This window comes from Equus quagga, chromosome 15, assembly GCF_021613505.1.
Source record: "Equus quagga isolate Etosha38 chromosome 15, UCLA_HA_Equagga_1.0, whole genome shotgun sequence".
In the NCBI taxonomy this organism is placed as follows: Eukaryota; Metazoa; Chordata; class Mammalia; order Perissodactyla; family Equidae; genus Equus; species Equus quagga.
Genome location: NC_060281.1, coordinates 72,136,749 through 72,143,888, shown reverse-complemented (window position 1 = coordinate 72,143,888; position 7,140 = coordinate 72,136,749).

Sequence of the window (7,140 nt, the reverse complement as noted above, 5' to 3'; positions counted from 1 at the left end):
GGGAAGGCTCCCTCGAGGCCTCGCGAGACCGCAGGGGCTGGGGGCGGGGCCTGGGCGAAGTGGGCAGAAAGAGACGGCCGGTGAGGGGGCGGGGCCTGGGCGAGACCGGTCACGAGGGGCGGAGACGAGGGCCCGGGATGAGGGAGTGGGATCATGCGCAGTGTGAGTCCAGTGGAGACCGAGGGTTGTGAAATCCTCTGGTGCAACGCTCGCGGACTGCGACGCTTGTTTAAAAAGTGCGAATGTGCAGGTTACATCTCAGGGGATTCTGATTCACTGAGTCTTACAGCAGGATCCAGGAATCAATGTTTTTAACAAATGTCCTGACGCAACCGGTGGGGGGACGGAAATTTGGGAACTCCTCTCCTAAAGCTACTAAATAGGGTCTTTTGAAGAAGCACAGAGATGACATCACCATCCTTGAATTTTCTCTGTCCCACACCCTGTCCACGCTGGCTTTGTCTTTTTTGTTTTAAGATGCATCGCAGGAGGCGGCCAGATAACTTCTGTTCACCGTGTTGTGATAAAGGGGACAAATGAACACTTTTTTACAGACAAAAACATTGACAAAAATTAAGTAGAATGATTTATACGTCTTAAAAGGAAAAAACAAAGCAAATCTACTGTAACTCTACAAAATGACACGGAGACCACAAGACTTAGTAGGGAAGCACTTCCATTCTAAACTGGCTAATTTATAAGGTACTCCAGCTCAGGGATGTTGGCTATACCTTTGACAGTTAATCTCCTTACAATTCAGAAGTAGATGTTAAAATACTTAAACATATCATGATATTTATTTAAGAAACACATTTACACAATTCAGAAGAATGCCAAAACAGTATATATACCTAATTTATTAAATTTATATAGCAAATCTAAATCATCAAAGTGACATCTTTAGCATCTTCCTGTGGCACTCCAGAGAAAATGTATAAAAATATAATTGGATCACTCAAACGACTAATACAGATATTTCCAAATTTTTTTCTCCAAAGGATTGCTTTAACGTCTGATTGAAATTTTGGACCACTTTTAGTAAGTAATACAATGCTTCCCTTAAAATATATATACATATATATTTTTTCCAAACCTTCATCTCATAACTTCTAAATCCAGGACTTACTGTTGTTGTTTTAAACCTTCTCTTTACTTCCAGGCCTCTACTTTCTTTTGTATTCCTTAATATCTGTGAATCACTTTGTCCTATTTTCTGTTGTGAAATTTTAGGCTGTTGGACTCAATCTTGATAAAGTGTCCTTCACTCCAACATTTTCATCTTTGTGGTTTGGGAAATCTCACCACCCTTTTCATCCAATCTCAAACACTGGGTAGATGGCCCAAAAGTAATTTTACGACATCTTATGAAATGCACATGAGGATTGCATCGACTCAGATCGGTTTTGCAATCCTTGGGAAGACTGAAACTTTTCATTTCACAGGTGATCCATTTTCACCAGCCTTTTTTCACCTTTCAAGCCAGGGGATTCTTTCACTCTCTTCTCCCTCGGCCTTGGCCATTTCCCTCGTTAGGATGGAACGATACAAGGAGAGGCTGAGATCTATTTCCATATTTTGTCCAAAACCACAGCATTTGGATTGTGAGTGAATGTTTGTGATTAAAAATGTCCATCTGTTTCTTTAGGATTATTGGCATTCTCATTTCCTTATAGTCTGTGCCAACAATGGGAGGAATCAAGACAATTCAGCATTTTAGAATTCTGCTCTTGGACACTGCTGCCTATGAGGAGTCTGAAAAACCAAAGATAGGAGTAGTTGGGTGGAAAAATAGCTAAGGCTGACTTTACAAGGGAGTATTAGCCACTCTGTCTTAGTCTTTGGTGTGGTTTGGGGTGAATTGGTTATTATTGTTGTTATTATTGCTAATAAAGTCATGGCTTCTAACCTGTCTAAAATTAGGTATCCAATTTTTCTATAATTAAGTATATGCATCCATCTTTATTCATCTGAGCCAAATATTTTACACATAGGGAGGCAGAATCATCAAGCTTTATGAAGGAATTGCTCAGCGCCGCAGGGAGGGGAGACCGAGGCTATGCGAGGACCAAGGATGGACTCTGCTGTTTTGACTGAAGTGACGAGTCCAGTAACTGATTTGTAAATCAACACCCAGAAGAAAATAGCCCTGGACTTCTCTCCTCCTCCCGTCCCCGTATGCCTGGCCCACCACCAGGCACTGTATTCTTCGTCAAAGGTTTTCTGAAACTTTATGGGGGCAGGAGGGCTATTTGAGCAGACTACACATTCTTCAACAGTCTCAAATTTACAAGCTTGACCTTTTCTGAAAATGAAGTACTAAATACAGTCACTGACATATGCTGACAGGAGTGAAATAAGAATTCTTTGTTTACCAGACAACTGTAAACTTGCAGCCTATTATTGGATCATACTGCGGTTTGAATAAACCAGTTGGCTTTTTAACAATCAGTCTTGGTTTTGTTATTTTCAGATTGAAACATTTCACTCACAATGAAGGGTACAAAAAAGAAGGCTACTGTGCACTGCACCAAGATTCTTCAGATGCTAACAATTTGCTCATTTGCTCCACGTTTCTTTTTAGTCAGCTTTATTAACGGATAATTTATATACAGTATAATTTTTGTGTATGGTTTTTGGTGTGCATGTTTTTCTCATGCATCAATGTACATATTTTTTGGTGTACACTTCTATGAGTTTTAACAAATACATACAGTCATGTAACCACAGCCACAATCAAGATATAGAACAATTTTACCACTCCGTGCTCCTTCTTAGTCAACCCTCCGCCTGTCCCAGCTCCTGACAACACTGATCTATTTTCTGTTTCTATAGTTTTCCTTTTTTTGCAGAATGTCACATCAATGGAATCACACAATATGCAGTCTTTTGAGCCTGGCTTCTTGCACTTAAGCCTAATGCCTTTGAGATTCATCCATGTTGCATGTATCAACAGTTGGTTCCTTTTATTATTATTAATTATTATGGTAAAAAAATAACATTAAGCTTACCATCTTAATCCTTTTTTTTTTTTTGAAGAAGAAGATTAGCCCTGAGCTAACATCTGCCATCAATCCTCCTCTTTTTGCTGAGGAAGACTGGCCCTGAGCTAACATCCGTGCCCATCTTCTTCTTTCTATGTGGGACACCTGCCACAGCATGGCTTGACAAGCGGTGCTATGTCCACATCCAGGATCTGAACCGGCAAACCCCAGGCTGCCAAAGCAGAACATGCACACTTAACCGCTGCGCCACCAGGCCAGCCCCATCAGGCCGGCCCCATCTTAATCCTTTTTAAGTGTACAGTTCAACAGTGTTAAGTGTTTTCACATTGTTGTGCAAAAAATTTCTAGAACTTTTTCATCGTGCAACACGGAAGCTCTATACCCACTAAACCCTAATTCCCCCATTCCCTGTCCCCAGCTGTTGGCAACCACCTTTCTATTTTATGTTCCTATGATTTTGACTACGTTAGATACTTCATATGAGTAGAATCACAGTATTTATCCTTTTGTGACTGGCTTATCTCACTTAGCATAACGTCCTCAAGGTTCATCCATGTTGTAGCACGTGACAGGATTTCCTTCTTTTTTAAGGCTGCATAATATTCCATTGTATGTATATATCACATTTTCTTTCTCCATTCATCTGTCAAAGGATATGTGGGTTGCTTCCACCTTTTGACTATTGTGAATAACACTGCTATGAACACGGATGTGCAAACGTCTCTTCAAGACCCTGCTTTCAATGCTTTTGGATATATACCAGAAGGGGGATTGCCAGATCATATGTAATTCTATTTTTAGGTTTTTTTAGGAACCTCCATACTGTTTTCCATAATAGTTGCACCATTTATATTCCCACCAACAGTGATAAGAATGCCAACTTCTCCACATCCTTGTCAACACTTGTTATTTTCTATTCTTTTGACAATGGCCACCCTGATGGGTGTGAGGTCATATCTCATTGTAGTTCTGATTTGCATTTCCCTAATGATTAGTGATGCTGAGCATCTTTTCTCTGCTTATTGGCCATTTGTATATCTTCTTTGGAGAAATGTCTATTCAAGTCCTTTGCCTATTTTTTAATTGGGTTATTTGTTTTTTTGTTGTTGAGTTGTACAAGTTCCTTATATATTCTGGATATTAACCCCTTATCAGATATACGATTTGCAATTATTTTCTCCCATTCCACAGGCTGCCTTTTCACTCTGTTGATTGTTTCCTTTGACGCACAGAAGTTTTTAAGTTTGACGTAGCCCCATTTGTCTATTTTTTCTTTTCTTGCCTGTGCTTTTGGTGTCATATCCAAGACAACGTCACTAAATCCAATGTCTGGAAGTTTTCCCCCTCTGTTTTCTTCTAGGAGCTTAATAGTTTTAGGTCTTACATTTAGGTCTTTAATCCATCTTGAGTTAACTTTTGTATGTGATGTCAGGTAAGGGTCCAACTTCAATCTTGTGCATGTGGATACCCAGTTTTCCCAACACCATTCGCTGAATAGACTGTCCTTTCCCCGTAGTGTCGTCTTGGCACGCTTGTCAAAAAATCATTTGGCCATATATTCAAGAGTTGATTTCAAGCCATTCCTTTTTATTGCTGACAAATAGTCCATAATGGAGATACCACAATTTCTTCATCTACTCACCAGTTGAAGTAATTTGGGTTTTGCCAGTTTTTGGTAATTACAAATAAAACCACTATAAACATTCATATACATATTTTGTGTGAATATACATTTTCATTTCTCCCGGGTACATACCCAGCAGTGAGATTTCCAGGTTGTATGGTGGATGCATGCTTAATTTTACAAGAAACTGCCCAATTTTTTTCCAAAGTGACTGTACGTTTTGCATTTCCACCAACAATGTTTGCGAATTCCAGTTGATCCAAATGCTGATGAAAACTCGGTATGGTCAGTTTTGTTTTCATTTTTGTTTTTAGCTACGCTAGTAAGTGTGTGGTGGTGTCTTATTGTGGCTTTATTAGTTGGCTTTTAATAAATCCAATCATCTTGTAATGGTACATTTTAATTACATTTTAACCTTGGGATGCCAAAAGAATTTGTTAAATATTAAATGAAGAAATGAAGTCTTCGTTTTTTTGTAGACAAATAGCCTCAAAAAATGGAAGTGGGCGGGCCTCTTGGTTCCACCTAGGGCACTGCTCTCTCCTCCCCCACTTCTGTTTCTGTTTCTGTCTCGTAAACATGTTTTCATCGTCGTCCTCAGGACCTGCAGGTAGTTCTGCTTTCATTCTCCCCTTACTGGCAGCCTGTTAGTGAATTCTTTGGAGGCCTGAACCTGCTTCATTTCGCCCTGTCACAGGGTCAGGCATTTCTGCTACAGCTTGTTTCAAGGCATGTACCTTTTGTTGACCAAATTTGTTGGAAAGAATGTGGAGACCAAAGAAAAGCAAATACAAGACTGGGTAAGTTTATGTCAAAAGCATTGACCTCACGTGGTTGGAGCATGTTTTTCATACGCCAAATCAGGACCCACGGTGTGAGAAGTATGCATACAGTTACAAAGACAATGAAAAAACTGGAATGTCCTGGGAACTTCAGACTCACCATGGCCATAGTTATGAAAAGTCTGGATGGAACCAACCCTAATTCCAAACCCCCAGATTCCCCGTCTCTACATCGTTGTCAGTTTATTAGGGGGGAGAAATGACGGCTAGATACGTTTGGATAAAGACTCAACTTGATGCCTCTTTTTTATGGAGAATCATTTGTGAATTCCTTAAAACAAATAATGAGAGTCCCTCCAATCTGAATTCAGCCACAAGTTCTGCCCTCAGAGGGCAGCTGCTTCCCATAGTTGGATTATAAGATATCAGTCGTATTTTAACTTTTGTCCCCTCCCAAAGGGAATCGACCTAAAAGTTTTTTCTTCAAATGTTTTCTGCAAGACATAAGAAGCTGGTAATTGTAACAGTTTCTGGGGAGAAGGGGGGCAGGAGGGTCACTCTTCAATATATTGTGCATGGATTAAGTTTCAATTAAAAGCTAATTGATTTTTAAATTAAATAACCACAACAATAAAACATTTAAAAAACATTTGTTCCCTCGCTTCATCATAGCATTCCTCTGTTCCATGAGGGGGAGCATTCAGAAAATAAGGCAAAAATCCTTTCCTCCTGCCACCATCTGCTTAAACTAGACTTGAAAGCAAATTTAAAAACTTGTAAACATTTTTCAAGTCTAAAAAATAATAAGATTAGACTCAAACAAATACTGTAGTCTCCTCTGCTTGTACTATAAGAAGTGCTTACTTTGAGGAATTAGCGAAAATGCATCTCAGGGCTCTTAAAATTGTTTAAAGGGATGGCACAGAGGGAGATCAGCTGGCTGTGGGGTAACTTCTGTTGGTCGTTGGTCACCGTGATTTGGTGGTGGCCCTCAGTTTTCACATTTCAGAGACAAAATCTTTCCAGATCAGCCCAGGATTACGGGGTTGTGGTAAGCAGACCTTCCAGAGATTAAGAGATGTCCTACTTATCCTTCAGATTTCACCTCCTCCAGGAAGCCCTCCTGCCCTGATCCACCAAGGAGTCGGACCCTCACAAATTTTGGAACAAGACCAGTCTGGGTTAATCCTGTTCCATCTCTTATTAGCTGGGTGATATTGAGCTATTGAGATATTGAGCTTAAACCTCCCTGATAAAAACCATCATACTGGGGCTGGCCCAGTGGTGCAGCAGTTAAATGCGCACGTTCCACTTTGGTGGCCTGGAGTTTGCTGGTTCAGATCCCAGGTGCGGACATGGCACCGCTTGGCACGCCATGCTGTGGTAGGCATCCCACATATAAAGTAGAGGAAGATGGGCATGGATGTTAGCTCAGGGCCAGTCTTCCTCAGCAAAAAGAGGAGGATTGGCGGCAGATGTTAGCTCAGGGCTGACATTCCTCAAAAAAAAAAAAAAAATCCATCATACTGACGTTTCCAGTTAAAATCAAAACTAGAGGGGTTTTACTTAACCATATTAATCTTACATATATATTTCTTTTCTCTTACACCTAAAGCTTGGTTCTCAACAATTCCAACATATTTTATTTTTGCTTATCTCAAAATACACATTTAGCATAGTAGTAAGTTTCAGAATAACAATATCAATACTATCACTAAGCACATGATTATTA